The sequence below is a fragment of the Pogonomyrmex barbatus genome, unplaced genomic scaffold, assembly GCF_055798465.1.
Source record: "Pogonomyrmex barbatus isolate J1 unplaced genomic scaffold, ASM5579846v1 scaffold5, whole genome shotgun sequence".
Lineage (NCBI taxonomy): Eukaryota > Metazoa > Arthropoda > Insecta > Hymenoptera > Formicidae > Pogonomyrmex > Pogonomyrmex barbatus.
The window spans coordinates 5,470,394-5,488,630 of record NW_028297149.1 but is presented as its reverse complement, the minus strand read 5'-3'; the positions used below and the strand labels follow the sequence as shown (position 1 = coordinate 5,488,630).

At 40.3% G+C, this 18,237-nt stretch overlaps 1 protein-coding gene across 5 annotated transcripts in view; it reads left to right on the top strand.

Annotated features, from left to right (window-relative positions):
• Positions 1–18,237, top strand: part of LOC148935403 (uncharacterized) — a 162,810-nt gene that overhangs the window by 63,660 nt on the left and 80,913 nt on the right. The gene's annotated exons all lie outside the window — the stretch shown is intronic.

The following is an 18,237-nucleotide window of genomic DNA, read 5'->3' as shown; positions in this document are numbered from 1 at the left end:
AAGCAGCGCGAATCTCGTCACGCTGATTCGCCACGTTCTCCGAGCCGACTGGCCCAGTTGATGTAATCGAATCGGATATTGACGGCTGATACGAAAATGCACTTCCGCCTTGAAACATCGACATATATCGCGCCTCTCCGTTCGCACTTCTAAGTAGGGAATGGTAGACTTTACACTCTTCTTCACTTATCTAAGACGCGTTCTAGCTTTCCCAGAGTCAATCAGAGATAATCATGGTTGATGTGTATTCTTAATGATGGGGAAACCGGATATTTTTTTATAACACTGTTAAGTCGGTCATATTTGAGAAAAGTATTATTTATTAGATGCTACAAAATTATAAAAGTATGAATATCGAGGTAAAATTTGAAACAAACGAGTATAAGAGATGACAAGAGCTAGACAAGATAAAATTTATAAAGTCGTAATGTTGGAAATGCAACGGTAATAAATTAATAGGTTTTATGATCCTATACGAGCTTTCTCCAGGCTTTCTTGGATAAAAAGTTTAATATCTGGATTGTTCTCTTGAAAAAAAAAAAAAAAGAAGAGTGAAGACTTTGGTCAATATTGGCGAAGACGTAAAACTGTCACTACAGTATGAACATCTCTTATACCCAATAAACATATATCGATGTGTCTTGTAATGTAATTAATGTAATTTATGACAAGATTAAAGTTTTTAAATATTCAATTAAATCTCCAAGGACTGCAGCGTTTTATTTTAATATAATTTCTCTTTATCGCAAAAAAATACACAAATATTTATAAATAAATAATCAGTGTATTAAGCTGATATAAGTTTCAAATAATAGAATAATAAAAGGCATTTCTCAAGAGATAAAATCTTACGTGTTTAATAATTTTTACTTCCAACCGAAGATGGGCATAAAAGGGAGTATGTGTTTCATCGAGTCAATCGATTGTTATCAAAGATCTCAGCAATTATAATATATTTTCTTATCAACTTTTAACCATATACTTCTTTATAGGTCAAGCTAGGTTTATAGCATATCATTATCATTAATCTTTTTGTAATAAATAATTGTAATAAATAATAATATTTCTCATCAATACTCATCAACCAATCAATTGTCTTTGATTGGTTATTATTATAATATTTATATTTTTATGAAACATAAATTAAGAAAAAAAAATTATTAGATATCTAGGATTCTGATTCTCTCGAGCAATGTCATTTATTATTCTATATACAAATATTTATATTATATACAAATATATATATATATATATATATATATATATATTATATTTATATTATTTAATTAAATTCAATAAAATAATAGGCGCCCAAAATTTTATTAAATTATATTTAAATGCGGCGAATCTTTATTTATAAATATATATTTATGTTTTTTCCTTGGATAAAAATTGACTGCTAACTTTGTCAATGTTATTATTACGAAGATCGAGGCGGCTGATTATTATTGATTGAATGTTACGTCACGCTGCGCGCGACACTTCCCGGCAATTTGCAGCTACTCGCGGGAAGACGTCATTTCGCGCTTGGTCGATTTTGAAGTGTTCGGACTCTTCTGTCGCGCTTCATCGGCGCGGGACGGCAGCTGCCGGCCGCGTTACTTCTCAGATACCCGCAGCATTCGTCGGCTATTAACAGCCGAGGTAAAGCAGCCCGTTCGTATGTGAGGGTTGCAAGGTGTAGCTGTGTACCATCTGCTCTGTGCACGTGGCCCTGGCACATGCTGCCAGCTGATAATAACCGCCGCCGCGGCGTGTTACATCGACGCACATCAGATTTTCACGATGATGAAGATCGCCGGGAATACATATTAATCCTTCCCCCCTCAATTGACGACTTTATGGATAAATTGCCGCGATCCGATAACGCCGCGCCGCCTGTCATTATCACGTACGTGCGTGTTTTGCAAAAATCATCCGCAGGGTAACGCATGTAAATTAAATGCATTTTTCTCTTTCGCCGAGCGTCACAATTTAAAACCGAAATATCATACATATCGCAGACAAGCGTTTAACATTGCGCGTAGCAGTGGGAAATAACTTTTATTCGATAAAAAAATCGAAATATGTATAATCAATTAAGAAGAAAGAATTTCTAATTTTCTAGAAGCACGTAAAATTTTAAACAGGCAAAAATATTTTTGTTAGCTATTTAAACATTTGGAGATACAGACTTGAAGAATAATTTTTGTTTTGTTCAACATTATCATGTATGACGTTCACAGTAGTTGCTAAAAAATTAAAAATTTAATGTAATATTATTATTTAAACGTCCTGTATGGTTCAACAAAATTATTTTCAGTTCTGTATCCAATTTTTAAATTTTTATCAGCAAAACTATTCTCTCCGTGGGGAAATTTAAAAAAATAACGTCACTTTGTTGGCGACAAGAATAATTATTCTTGAACATAATAAATTCAGACATGAAATGATTATTAGACGTCGAACGTAGACGCTTCTACATCTCATCGAGCATTCCCATCCCTGTGAAGGAGACAATTTTTCAACAGTTTTAGTGATCAAGATACTCGACACCGCAAAAGCACCCCAGTCGTTTGTAACGCCGAATATACGACCGGCAGCGACACGTGCCAGCCGATATCTTCGAGGAACACTCGGGGGCAACATTTATGGCTCTTTCTCTCGAAAGAACGTGGAGCTTTGACTCTTCGAAACTCGAGACGCGTAGTGCGTAACGACGCGGCCGTTTTCACCTGGCCGGATTGGGTCGACGTGGGTTGGGCTAGCGATAGCTCGGAGCCACGTAACACGGCTGTTTGAACAGGTGACTCGACAGCTGTTGGCCAGGATAAATTTTATAACACCCCTGCTGGGCGACGGGGGCGCGCAGCTCGGCTCGCGCCGTCGCCACGGAAAATGCGTCGACGTGCGCCTGGCAACGAACATTCCTGGTCGAGCCTGGTCGGGCCAGGGGGCTTGATGACTGCACTTACGGGATACGAACGCGCGGGGACGAGTTAACAAAATGAATTATTGCGCTTTACCATCGGTAGATTGACCGTGCCGCTTACCGAAACAATCGGCCCGTAACGATCGTGCGCGCTCGAAATGATTGGCTTTTTAAACGGAACGGAAGCGAATCGTTTTCGGCCGTTTTCGAAACGACGATATTTTCGAGAGAACGAAAATTTCCCTCCCGTGTTGCGTGTTTTTCTGAAAATATTTCTGTAAAAAAGAGCCACGCATAAATGGAATTTCTGCCCCACATCGGGAAAGTTTAACGGGAAATATTGTCTCTTTATTTTCTCTCGATTGTTCGCGGGAACCGTCGTTTATTTTCACCGCTATATACGGTGTCACCCGGCAGACATTTTCAAAGTCCCGACCAAAAAATGCGCGATGTCTATGGGAGGAAAATGAAATTCAACGCTCAACCCTGTGCCCGGCCGGCGGGGCGGGGGAGGGGGGGGGGAGCGGAGTTTTGCGGGACGCGGAAGGGCGGAAACGCGGAGATGAACGGGAGTTGGTCCGCCGGTTGCGCTCTCTCGTTCTCTTTTCCCTCTCTCTCCCTCTCTCTCTCCCTCTCTCCACCTCGTTTTCTAGTTTAGCATACGTATAACGTCGACGTGCAGTTATGTCGAGTTACGAGGACATAACCCGCCTCTCTTTCGTCCCTGTCTCGCTCTCGTCTCTTCTCCCATCCTTCCCCCTTTAATTTACTCGCGCTCTTTCGCTCTTTGGCTCCGGCCGCGATAAATGTTACGGGCCACCATAAAGCATATCGCTATTTCGCTAAAGGGCGTCTGGATATTACGCGGAACGCGCACGTCCGACATCGAGTGAGTGAGAGAGAGAGAGAGAGAGAGAGAGAGAGAGAGAGAGAGAGAGAGAAAAGGAGAGCGTACCGCGCGCGATAATACACAATAGAAATACCGCGGCGGCGCCCGGGAAGATTTCAGGGATGAAAGCGGAACGGCGAGGATTATTAAGATGCCTGCTTTCTCTCTCTCTCTCTCTCTCTCTCTCTCGCTTGGCTGCACCGAGCTGCCGTTGAGGCCGCTTGAATTCACCGCTTTAATCCGATACGCGCTACCATCTCCTTTTATTTCCCGAGCGTAATGGGTCAGCACCACCGACCCCGACCCCGACTCGTTTTGACTTTGTACTCTCGTTGTCCACACAAAGTTGGATAACTTATAATTCCCTTTAATTGTAATTATCATTGCGACCGGGTTTATTTAAGAAGGAAATAATTTGTAGCAATCTAGCAAAAAAAAAATCGCTTTTAAATAATGTTACTTCTCATGAAGATTAGGACGGATCTAATCGGAACGATATAGAATAAGAGAATTTAAGTAAAAGAAAGAAAAATAGAACTTTTTTTTTTGAGGATTTAAAATATAACGTCTTATGATATATCTTTTATGATATATATCTTAGTAGTCATTATGAGAATGGATTAATGATAAGTTTTTATATCACTGATTTGTATGTAATCTTTGAGTTGTAACGAGCAAAGTTGCTCGATACTATCGTATAAAAATGTGATCAGATTTGTAACTGCGCTTGTAGGCGTATCGATCGGTCATTTATTATCAATTTTTATGGTTTAGGTGATATTGACTTTTACTGCTTCGTTATTTTGGGCTTTTTACAATTGTGCAGCTCTTAGATACACTGCAGCAATAAACTGATATTGACAAGTTAATTATTAACATCAAATGTTACCTGTGTTATATGTCAATAATTTAATTTCTTCTTAAATCTGAACGATTGTAAATGTGAATTAATTAATTCGCTTAAAAAGATTTATTAAATGAGCTAATATTAAATTTTAATTTAAAAAACAAGATATCCTTCTACTTTGTACAATCTATAAAGAGAAGTTTATTATTAAGTACTTTTTTTCCAAAATTTTTTATACATCCCGAGAAAGATAAGAAAGTGTGCGATTTTTACAAAGCTAACGATAACAAAATAAACAAATGCATCATTTGTGAATATAAGTTGAATATAAGTTTCTTGATTAAAAATTCATGACTTACTAAAAATGTAGATTTATAAATTTCGGAACATAAGAGCTGGAATTAAAGGTACAATAAATACACAGACAACTTACTTTAAATACTTATAATAATATAAGTAAATAAATAAGTAATAAAAATATAAATAACTACTTACAATAATATATCAATATTTGAAATGAATACTTTAATCAAAGAAAAATTAATTTTATTCTTTGAACGCCACGTTAGATTTACGTGGCGTACATCACATAATAATCTACTCTGTCAAAGTTGCAATTGTTACTGTTACCTTGTTATAATATTAAATTTCTAGAGAAATCGTCGCCGACATGTTCCAGTGCTTATTTTTGCACACTGTATATTATCCATTATTCCGAGGCGTTGTTTATGCCACATTGTTATCATTATTTGCGCGAGAATCGAGCCATAGGCGTGCGAGCGTCTATCATTTTCCTTTGAGACACAGGCTGAATAAAGCACATATGCGCGCATTTTTTATAGTATACGTGACATGAGCTACAGATAAATGTGTGCATATGCACTTTACGAAACCCACAATCGACGACAGACTACTAAGAAAACTAAGACTAACTATGTACATCAAATATTCGTTCATTTTATAACAGACCATCGATATCTATGCAATTAACTCTCGCGAATTAATAATTTGTGAACTAGAATAATTACAAGCGTATCGTATCGTTGAGGCGAATATCTCGCGTGCTCTGCTATTTTCATTTGAAACGAAAGCCGGATAGTAGACGGAAATTATAGTTTATCGACTTTGTCGCTACGTTCGCGGAGGACAATTAAGACGAACATAAAAATATGTATGTATGTATACTGAATACTTTTTGTAATTCGTTCGTCAGGATAATTTGCAAAAACATCGGGTGTGCCAGATGAATTGCAACTTTCTGCAATCAAATTTTCTTCAGGAAGTGCTATCTAGAGTATCGTGCAATTATCTAAGAAATTAGCGAATGCGCAATAGTAATTTACAGTTTCACAAGTGTTGCGCGTCGTCAAAAAATGAAAAAAAAAAGGAATCTAGGAATAGGAATAGCGCGTGGACATCGGAAAAAACGGAAGGAATAATTTCTGGAGTGAACGCTCGAGGAGTAATTCATGATTATTTCACGTGTGCGTGTAACTTATTATTTTCTGAAATATTAATCTCGCGAGCGCGACCGTGGATAATTAGGGGTTACGATAAATTTAAAAAGATAAAATTAAAAAATAACCGGAGAGAAAGGATCGTACATCCGCATTACTTTTTTTAATATAAAGTTGATATTATTTCTTTTAATACCTCATACCGCGGCCTTTGACACTCAAGCACGTCCTTAGGGGCCAGGCCCCCCCTCCTCCCCCTCCCCCAGGCACATGTCTAAAGTGCCTATTATGCTGAGCCACCGCCGGTTGTCCGGGAGATACAGAGTGTCTTTGAAGTACCCTAGGCAAACCTGGTACAGCGGCTTTAAGGCTTAAGACTTTGGGGAAGATAAGTCAGAAGTTCGCGCGCGGTGCATGTCCGGAAGTGCTTCGTTAAAAGTTATGGCTAACGACGCGACATCGCGACTTAACTGTCGAAGTATATATATATATATAATTAACAGGGCCGAGGGAAATTCAATGCAAATCAAAGAGGCACCGGAGGAGCGGAAATAAAATTGCGAGCGCGATACCGTTGTTCCGCGGGCCGGCCAAGTGAGTTGAAAGTTTAAAAATTGAAAGTGAGAGAAATCGAGAGATTAAAAAGTTCGAGAGTTTCGTAAGAAAACAAATTTAATAAAATAAAATAACGCACTCTGACGCGCTTCTCATTCTCGTCTTTCGACGAGAAGAATGTCGACAATTTCTGCGTTTGCAAAAATGGATAATTTTGCTTTGATTTGAAGTTGCTCAGGTTTCTTATTTAAGATCGAAGGGAATGAAAAGACTCCTGACTTTTCAATCAATCCGACACGACGATCGTCGTATCGGCTCGCAAGATTATACAGGGGGGGAGGAGGGGGGGCACCCCGTGGGGAAATAACGGGAGGCAAATGCGCGCGAAATGCGATAATTAGCGTTCTGGATTTGTGTAAACGGGAATCTAACAGAATTATCGGTGTATCGGGGATTGAAATTGCGTGTCACGTGGATTCGCTAATTTGCGGGTACGCTAAAGATCGTTTGCAACGGAGCTCAACCGGCCCGTGTCCGCCGGTTAAATTTCCTCGTCACGTCTGTTTTCCCTCCTCCGTGCCCGCTTGAAAATCGTCGTAATTCCATTCGCAGGATAATTCGCCGGGTCCGTGTGTAACGATTATGTCGTATTATCCCAGGTTGCTGCTGATAGCTCGAGCGCGCTGTTATCGATGCCGATTATTAAATGCCGCGTCGTCTTCGACGGGGCGGATTCTCGAAATAGTATAACGCACTTTTCGCAAAATATTTCGCCATTTCGTTGCCCGATTAAATCAAATTCAAATTATCCGTATTTCCTCTGATTATGTGCGCGAATAAAAATCGAAGATCATTGCTCACGGATATCGTTTCGCGCGTATTAAATTATTCGCTACCCCCCTCCCCTCTCTTCCCCCCCCTGCCTCCCGTCCCCGCTGATGAAATTTATCTATTATTTTGATTAAACGCCACGCGTTATAATTAAGTTTAATTAAGTTCATCGGTTTTTGATTACGGGAGATATCTGCGGGGGCCCAATTTCCCGGCTTCTGTAATTCATACGGCGTGAGTTATTATTACTGTTGTTACACATCCGCGCATCCGTGTGACGTATATATATATATATATATATATATATATATACATATATATATGCTCGTTCAAGTAGCATTGTCGAGCGTATCCATTTCCATTCAGAATTTGAATTTCTCTCTAGTCTCCGGGTTATATACACAATGTGTATCGCAGTTTAGCTCGGAATGGAGCGGTTTACCGTAAATGCTGTTTATTATCGCCGATAATTGCGAGTGTGCAACCGTTCTTCGTATCGCGTGTATAATAAACTAGAATCGGCCATCTGAAAATTGAGATCTTTAGGCGGCCTTTTAAGGGAGAGGCGGTTCGGGCTTCGTTTCATAATTGATCGTCCGGCAACCGGGATTCCATCCATAAATCTGCTCTTCGGCAACTGAGATTCATTTCAATCGGCTACTTAAAGTTAACCGCGCGGAAGGATATTGTCTCTCCTTTAAGGCTCTCGCGTCTTATCTTAAAACCGTGCTCCAATTGAATTCATCTTCCTCGCAGAGAAGACGTAAAATATATTTTGCGAGAGAAGAATTTCATCGGTGTGCGATGTACTTATAAAAAAACGTTAAAAAAAATTTCCTCTCGCGCAAATGTTATCAATCGGTAACATTTTACGAAAACTTAATTCAACCGTTCAGCTCGCTTACCTACTTATATAGTAGTAGTCGATAGGATTCATTTTTAAATGAATTAGGAGTAAGATTGGTCAGGATTGGAACTATTACCCTTTATTTCCGATTTGCGTGCTCGTCACGCTCCAATTTTTTATTCCGCGTCGGGGGCGAAAGTCTCCACGGTCTCCAGGACACGTTCCCGGAATGTCAGATCCGGCGCCGTTTCTCACGTCTTCGCTTCGACGTATTGGCGAGGCACGTGTCGGAAGCCGTAGAAACTTTCGATTAGATAATCTTATGGTCGCCCTCAGGGCTTCGTCCCTCTCATCGTCCTAAAATAATAATGGCGACGGCGCCCGCAGCATTGCCGTCGTACATTGCCGCCGACCGCGCGATTACGCGCCGAAACTTTAACGCGACGCCCGCTCGAAAACGGGTCGGAACCCTCGAAATTCATCGCGGTACCACTTCTGTGTTTCGCGATCCTGCGGGTATTATAAATATAAGCGGGATAAAGGGGACCGACCCGAATTCCGCGTACAACAATTACGCGCCGGCGTTTAACGTCGAATTATGTTGCTACTCCCGAAATTTACAGTTTTTTCTGCTCTTTCTTTATCTAATTATATTTTCCTCTCCATTATTTTCTCATAGAAAGATAATGGAGAGGAAAAATGTATATAAGTTTCTCGTCGGTTTCTTGAATCGTGTATATATATATATATATAGAAAAAAGTTAGTTTTAAATCAAGACCCATATATAAGCATAATAAGTATTAGTAAGCTTCTTGGAAAAATTTTGATTTCATTGAATTCTTGTATCGGTACAAATGGTAGATATTCTCATAAACAAGAATATTATAATATTTTTGCTTATATTTGCAAATATTTGTCTTGATTCAAAACTAATTCTTTTTCTGTGTGCCTACAGTAAATTTAATGACAATTATTGTTTAGCCTGTATCTTAATGATTATTATATTACAAAATCAGTTAATTGCTTTTTAGCATTTGCGGAGTCGAATTAATGTGCTATCCACATGGAAACACGAAATGCTAGATGCTAAAGTTAGTATTAATCATACTCGCCTCTACTCGCCGAAACATTAATTACATTCGATGAATAATATTAATTCGGTTGCGATAGCAATCCAAATTCGGATATTGCGTATTCGAAACAATAATTGAGAAAGGAGACATGCACGCTACAAAAGAAAATAAGAAGAGGTGAGTAAGAAGAGGTTTAGTCATGAAGCACTTAAAAAATAGTTAATTCTTAATTTCCGAATTATTTGTTAATTAAATTTCACCCACGAAGAGAATTTTTTTCTCCCATCGACAATTACATTCGGATAATTCGGACTAATAGCGTGTTTCTGCTTTGGTTAATAGGTTAAATAGAGAGAGCTTCGTTTCGAGAATGCCACTTAGCTTACGCTTGCCGTTTATTAAGGCATAATAGAAAAATTGTCTTTTTTCTCTTGTCGGCTTTCGTAATATGGAGCAGGCGTGGGCTATCTTTATCGCCGCGACCGACTGGCTGCGATATTAATATTGCGAAGCGTAAAATTAAAATGTGGGGTAACGATAACATAAACTACCATACTCAGAATATTTGTATTAATTAATTTTCATTTCGCTTAATTTACCTACATATTAATTCTTAATTTCGTTTGATATATTCAAAAGCGATAAAAATATAATTGGCGCCTAAAAATCCTGCCCGACCGTATAACGCCACGCACGAATTTGTTTATTGTTTGTCCGACATACCCGATCTAGATATAAAATAGCCTAAAAAGCCCTGTCTTTATTCATTCAGAAAGAAAGATAAAGACGGATACATGTTTATGTCTCGCTTAAATTCAAAATAACGTGGATGCAACCTGGCCTTATTTTTCATATTATTTCTAGAAACGGCGAGATATCTCTCCACTCGTGTAATAATATATGACATGTGTGTCTTGAAAATCTGCTGTAGCAAGTAAGTTTTTAATTACACGTAACGAGATAACGGAGCTGCGTCTACGGAGCTGTAAGTGAGCATTAAATGCGAGGGACATAAATGTTGCGGTTTAACCCTTTAACGATACAATACACGGAGTATACACGCGGTTGTTGTTCGCAATATCACGAATGTAGCTGGTTAAGAGCTTTTACCATGTATTATAAGCTCGCTGGCCTTCCGCTCCTATAAAGGTGTTGCTTTCATTAAGTAATTATAATTCCGGATATGGAAAGCTTAATGCGTTATTGATCGCCGATTATATCGCCCTTTATTCAAATAATGCAGAAAAATTACACATTTATCACACAATATTATTAATATTTACCCGTAATCCGTATTCCTGAAAATCAAGCGGTAAACGATATTCTACAGTAATATATAATACAATGGCGTATTATGTGATCGTAATACAAAGTCGATGGAATTTGTATTTTTTCCAATCGGAGAAAAATAACGGCAACGAAAAATGACAACGATATCGTGAACGGGCCCGGAAAAATCGTGAAAAATTTTAATCGGAAAAATTTTAATTTTCGCTATTTCGGTAACTCGAATGCAGCTCTCGTTGGTGCATTCGAGGATGCAAAATTGAGAGCGCGATATATCGCAGATTAGGCGCGAGGTTCGATGAAGACAGTGGCGTGTCAGATGCGGCAGTAACGCCACGTCGGCGGTGAATGGTCCTCGCCATAATTTAGCCAGCGTGGTTTAATAAGGCATGCCGTAGCTCAAGCCTGCTCTGGGCGAAGTGTCAATATGTCCGGGTCGCTGAGTGATATACTTCCGGCCTTCTTCGCGAAATTGAAGAGTCTCCCAGGGACTAGCACGGAGGGGGAGGGGGGGGGGGCGGCGAGCCGAGTCTCGTCTCGTCTCGTCTCGTCTCGTCTCGTCTCGTCTCGTCTCGTCTCGTCTCATCTCGTCTCGTCTCGCCTCGCCTCGCCTTGCCTCGCCTCGCCTCGCCTTCAAATTGTCACCTATCACCTTTCAAAGTGGAGGACCAGGGGGCTCGCTCTGCTCTCTCTCCCCTCTGCCTCGCCCTCATCTCGCCCTCGTCTCGCCGATCCGGGGATACGCGACAACGCGATCGGGGCTAACGACTTTGAAACTCCATTAGTCCTCCCGGACTGGCGGCCGTACATGTCCTCGTAATCGTCCTATACGGCCACGTTAATTGCCCCCCCCCCCGCGAAAGATCAAATATTTTATTTTAATTGATACCAGGCAGGTAAGTCGATTTACGGCGTGCCCTTTAAACTAACACCTCTCTCACACCTCGTTTCCGATCGAACGTGAGATCCGTTGACTCGGAAAAATGACATGAAAATAAACGCGCAAGTTGGCTTCCAATTTTTAAGTTAAAGATTATTTCTGCGTTTTCGAGGGATTATTTTATATATATATATATATATATATATATATATATATATATATATATATCATTTCTCTCGTCGGATTTTCGAAAAATTGACTCTTTTCCAGGCACGCCGGTTCTGAGTGTTATACGTTTTCTACTCGAAGCACTCGGAGAGACATTTTTATAATTAATAGTACTTTTTTCAATAAATTAAAATGTCAAACCAATTAATCATTTTAATTACAATCTAAAACGACGTACGTTCTTTCACACGAGAGAGAAATTGCTTCGCTCTAGAGAGGCGTTTCTTGAGAAAACACGTTTCTTGATGCTTGATGCAGACACCTTGGCCGTTTTTATTAGATCTAGGATGTGGAAAAAAACACATCTTTTTTCGTGGCTGAAAATAAACCGGTTGCGTAAGATAACGGAAGTTCAGCGGAAGTTCATCGCGTACGTGTCGGCGGACTTGTCGAGGCAGGGGGGAGGGGGGGGGGGGGGGGAGGGGGAGGAGAGTATAAATCTTGTATTAACCGAGGCATAAATAGACATAGGGCGCGGAGAGCTAGCGTTTCGAATTAGCGTTTGCCAGCATGATAAAAACAATGAGCCAGCTAATGTGCATACCGTAATAGTGTAGTACGAGGCGCGAAACAAAGGGCGGCTTGTCAGCGGCTAGTTTGAAATTCAACCGCATCGCATGCACGGATTTGGGGAATATGAGAATGGCGCGTAAGCCGCCTGTGAAACCGCAGCGACCGAGGTACGCGGCACAAAAGCGAGATCTTACGTTTTCCAGGGAAACAGAGAAGACGGTAAAACGATTTAAGCCCCCGTCCGCGAAAGAAGCGATTATAATCTCCCGTCGAGCTTCGTCCGGATGAATTTTAGATGCGACCAATCGCGTGTTGCGAGAGATTACACTTTCGCAAGTAACATATTTTTGAAGATGTAGATACTTTAAGAAAAGTGCAATTAGATATAGATGTACATTTTAAGCTTATAACTAGGTATACAGGGTGTCTTGAAATTAAATGTTTTAATAAGTAAGAGAGAGTTTAAAAAAAATTCTTTTTGTTTTTGGCGATTTTCTTCAAAACAATGAAACAAAAAAAACGAGCAAATGTCTAAAGGATCTTTTGTTTTAGTTTTTCGATCCTCTATTCGAAGCTTCTAAAATTTTGACATTTAATTTCGGGATTACATTCTGTGGATAGAATAATTTTTAAAAGTATATCTAGATACATTTCTTTAAATACAATTTTTTTCAAATATTTAATTTGACTTATATTTAGGATCTTATATTTAGGATAATTTTAAATATAATCTTGAGATATTATTAACTAATCAAATGGCCATATTGACAACTTTATTTTTACATAATCCTAAAAGAAGAATGAACTATTTCGAACGATAGAACTATTCGGAAATATAGAAATAATAGTTCATAACGACATTTTTATTCGCGCATATCTTATTAGAATACTTTACTAATGAAAATTGAAAATTGGAAGATTAGAGAAATAAAAGGACATTGAGAAAAACCCTTTGAAGGAATTATTTCAAAATTGTATCTCTGTATCTAAAACAATCTTTTAAATAAGATACAGAAAAGTATCTAACTTATTGTTGTCGAAATTAAAAAATTTAAGTAGTATGTATAGATGGAAAAAAATAGATAATGCAACTAGATATCTTCGATCACCATGCGTTTGAAAATTGTTTTTCCGTAAATCGATATTCCAATGCGTATCGAATGTTGAAAGAGAGATAAACTCCTGCTAAATTACATAACGCCAGAAATAAATAATTTTCGAAAATATATAATCCTTGAAATTCTTCAAGCAACGAATAGTAATTGATATTCCGAAATTATTTCACAACTGAGCTCTCGTGACGCTCGGCGTTTCGATAATTTATCGATAAAATACAAAAAAAATCGAACGCGAACCATTACTTGGCCGTAAAAGGAATTAATCTAGGCAATGGAAATCCAGGCGATTGATAAAAGTAATGGTATGAATCGTACGTGTATCTTTTACAAGCGGTTATGATCGTGACAACTAAATTTATAGCTCGTAACGGTACGATTATCGCGCCATAAAGGCGCACAAAGGACTCCGATACTCCTGACAGCTCCATGCGTGAGTTAAATCGCAACTGCGTAGTGCAAGTCCATATGGAGCCCATCTGTTCTCATCAAGCAAGTGTATCTGCATTTGTGTTTCGCTGAAAACAACACCAAGGCTTGACCCGGGGCCGGGCCAGAGCCGGCCGGCCGGCTCTGAATCGAGTCGATAACTCGGCGTCTCTCCTCGCAGGAGAGCGCCGAGCGCCTCTCTCGGCGTTTCTCTTCGCGGGCAGAGAAACCGCGTTCTGTCCGCGCCGTTCTTCTGCCGGTGACGGCTTATGCAACGTCGGAAACTGATCGAATTCATTGGGGCGCGTAATAATGTTTCGTTAGGTCGAGCAAGTTCGTTTTACTCTGGCCTATATCTATTCGCGCGCGCGAGAGCCCCAGCGGCGGCTCGTATCGATCAGTCCTCGCTCGCATCCGCGCAAGTCTTTGTCGCTCCTCTTTGTCACCCCTCCCTCCCCCCCCCCCCCTCCCCTTCTCGCGTTATTCTAAGGTCGTCATTACGCCCGATTCCGACCGTTGATCGTTAAAATTTGGATTATCGAATTAAGATCGTCGGCGCCCCCCGACGGGTCAAGTCGCGAACAACAACGAGCGTCGTCGGCGACCCCGACCCTGTAGCCCCCGTTACGTCATTCCTCCTCGTCCTCACATTTATATCTATGGAAAGGTTTATTAAAGTTTATTGTTTCTTTTATTTCCGTTTTATTTCACGTTCGGAAGGATTTAGATGGGATATCGCGAAAATGATTACGATGACGCTTTCTTCACTCGGGCGGCAATTTCACGCGGCAAGGGGTTGCAAGGTGTGTAACTCGGTCGTTAAATTTTGCGAACGACCGTCACTATCACTTCCGAGGATAATACGGGGGGAATTTTATCCCCCCCCCCTTTTTTTTTTTTAAGAATGTTTAATAAGAAACTACAGCCGAGAAAGGAAACGCCGACTGCGAGATGTTCTCTCGCATACGATGTCTCACAAGAGTTGCCGGGTAGGTTCTTTAGCAGAGCTTTCCGGGTTTAATACGATCCTGCAGGAACCTCTCTCTGGAGACTTTCATTAGGGAGATTTACAGGAGGCTGCGAAGAATCCTATTGGGCCCTCTCTCCTCTCTCTCTCTCTCTCTCTCTCTCTCTCTCTCTCTCTCTCTCTCTCTCTCGACCTCTCCTCTCTCGACCTCTTTCTCTTTCTCACTCCCGCTAAATCACATGTCATAAACGGCGCGGAATTTAGTGTGCCGGTTATAAAAAAGCGAAATTGATATAGATAACAGCGCGAGAGTTAGTTTTTCATTCCTTTCTCTCCCGCCAAATTATTCCGTTTTAAAAAAAACTTTATATTCGCGTTACGCGGAAAATAATACTCTCGCCGATCGAAATAATTAATCGACCGTGACCGATATTTCTAACCGACGGTCAGATCTGTATCAGCAGCGAAAAAAAAATTCATAGGGAAGAAAATTAAATAAAATGTAATATTGTATTTTATTGTTATCATCAGTAAGGATAAAAGTGGAACGCCAAGACCCTTTTGTCGAGGATCACTTTAGGGTATAAAATGTTGCTCGAGTTAGAACTCTGTTGGAACTTACCGAGCTCCCTTGTAACTTAACTCCGATTTCAATCCCCGAGTTAGCAGGACGCGCGGGAATAAGCGTATACGACAGGGTGAGAAGAGAGGGGGGGGGAGAGAGAGTGGGGGAGGGAGGGAGGGACTAGGGGAAGGTCCTCGGGGTACTACGGCCACGTTCCGTGCTACGTAACGGGCGCAAACGTGCGCTGAAGGCGACGGCGCTGAAGGTGGTGCACCACGACGTCGGCGACGAGGCGAGGGTGCCGGGCAGACGAGAGATAGGGCGCGCCGACATATTTATTTGATGGGGTCTGATACCCTAATCGATTTTCAATATTCCATACGGGTATTCCGTAGGGCGGCTAGCGTTGCCGGTGGCCCCGCTCTGCCCCCCCCCCCCCCCCCGAGTCTATACATAGTCATGCCACGGCGGAATGCACGCGCACGTTGGCAAACGCGTGCGCTACTACTTGCCCGCCCCGTGTGTAACCGGGGACAACGAAAATGATATATTCGCGAGGATTGAAATTATGGTGTTACGCCGCGATAACAGCCCACCTACGTCCTCCCCCGGGTTTAGATTACGTACGAAGGGCGCGAAGGATGCAATTATATGCCGTGCCACGTGCGCAGCGAATTGGGTAAGGCGAGCTAAAAGAGATCGTTGAGGCGGAGAGAGAAAAAGAGAAGGGGGGGGGGGAGGGGAGGGAGACTAGATGACTCGAAAGGAAGAGAAAGGAACTTTTGTGCCTCTTTGAAGTCGAATATCTAATCTTCAAGATAAAAAAAAATCAAGCTCTTCATCCCTTTAAAGCTTCCTCCCTTTTCGCTTTAGTTTCCCTTAATTTGTTTGAATCTTCCTTTTCATTTAATTCATGACCCGCGGAGCGTTCCTCCGATTTTAAATTTAGTTTAATTGGAGATGGATTGGTTTTTAGTGTGCTCGCTGCGCGAACGCATTTCGTTATTGTCATCTCTGCCGGGACATAGCTTTTATTATTCCGTTCGTGCATTCTGCTTTTGCATCACGCCGCTTCGCTCGTTCTAAAAATCACATATAATTCCGTGATCGTTACGGGTTTTCCCGCGATTCTCTCTCTCTCTCTCTCTCTCTCTCTCTCTCTCTCTCTCTCTCTCTCTCTCTCTCTCTCTCTCTCTCCTTTAAACTTCGAGCGAGTTTAAAAATTCCGAAGCTGGTACACAGCACGCATGAATCTCCGCCGTGCGCGCAGCACCCATAATTCCACGGAACATAATACTTTTATCGGTCGCTTTTACGACAGGCGCCCGCGTCTACCTTTCGCCCTTGCAATTTTATTATCTGAAGAACTGCGACGTTTCTCCGATTACCTGAAGAGTATAGCGGTACGATCGATTCTGAATTTCATGAGTCGCCCCCGTTGCACGGGGTACGCGCAAAACCACGAAGATACAAGCGTGCGGTTTCGCAAAGCCGAAGCCCCCCTTTGTCTGTAAATCTGTGATATACAGGATGTAATTAAAACAAGGTGATAAACTTCGGGGAACGAACTCTCCACATCGAAATGTGAAAAAAAGTTCATACGAACATATATCTGCAAGCCCATTGTTACTGAGATACAGCTTAAAATGTTTATTAATTCGTGGTCAGACGAAAATGATATTTCTGTGCCATCACCGGGTGAAAAAAAGTTTTTTAAATTTCTATTCGATATTAAGATGTTTGAAGTCGCTGAATTTAAATATGATATCGGAATTTCAAAATGGCGGATTCAATATGGCGGATCAAAATTTGGAAAAATAATTGTGTTCTTATAAATTTGATCTGCCATTTTAGAATAAAAAAATTCTGATATATTTTGATTCAGTAACTTCAACGATTTTGGAAGACTCTTTTTCATAATAATCTAGCTATTTTTTCCAAACTTTTATCCGCCACTATTAGATCTGGCACTTTGAATTTTGAAATTTTGATATTACATTCGGATTCAACGACCTCGAAAACCATAACGTATCAAATTTTATATAAAGAGAGTAAATTTAGGATTTTTTAGATATGCATATGTGCTACATTGGTGGACATATGTTGTAAAAGGAAATGGCTAATGGGGAAAATGAAGAAGTAATATTCATTATTATTTGATATTATTTATTTTCAATTTTTAATTACAACAATTATACAACAATTATATAAGTTTAATTCAATACGCACGTTGGATCACATTGCATTCTTTCAAAAATTGGGGCGGTTACAAATGGTTTTACAAAAATGCGTTGGCAATTAAAACTTCATAAACTGATGACTTTAAATGGCAGGTAGCGAGTCGCCTATTAATAAACATTTTAAGCTGTATCTTAGTAACAGTGAGTTTGCGGAAATATATTCATATAAATTTTTGTACGAGAAGCTCATCTCCAAAATTGTTACTTTACTTTAGTTACACCCTGTATAACGCAAACTCAGCTATATACTTCTGATAAAACATCTTCTGACACTAAACAAATTTCTTTGCACGCGGACAAATAATTTTTTAATTGTCATTCCTGCGAAGAGAAGGATACGCTTTGCTCGTTAAAGAATTTATACGTAAGTCACTCCTCGACGGCGCGAGATTGACTTAGATCGGGATTAGATTACGAGTTAACGTTATAATAGCTTACCAGGGAGACATTGTCTTTCTTTTTCCCGTTATTATAAGAAAATTCTAAGAAATGCGTTGAAGGCCGAAGGAAATATCAGCGTGGGAATAAAATGCATGGAAATATAATAGCAGCATCTCTCGAACAATGGTATATTGTTTTTCGTCCGTTACCAGGGGGACATT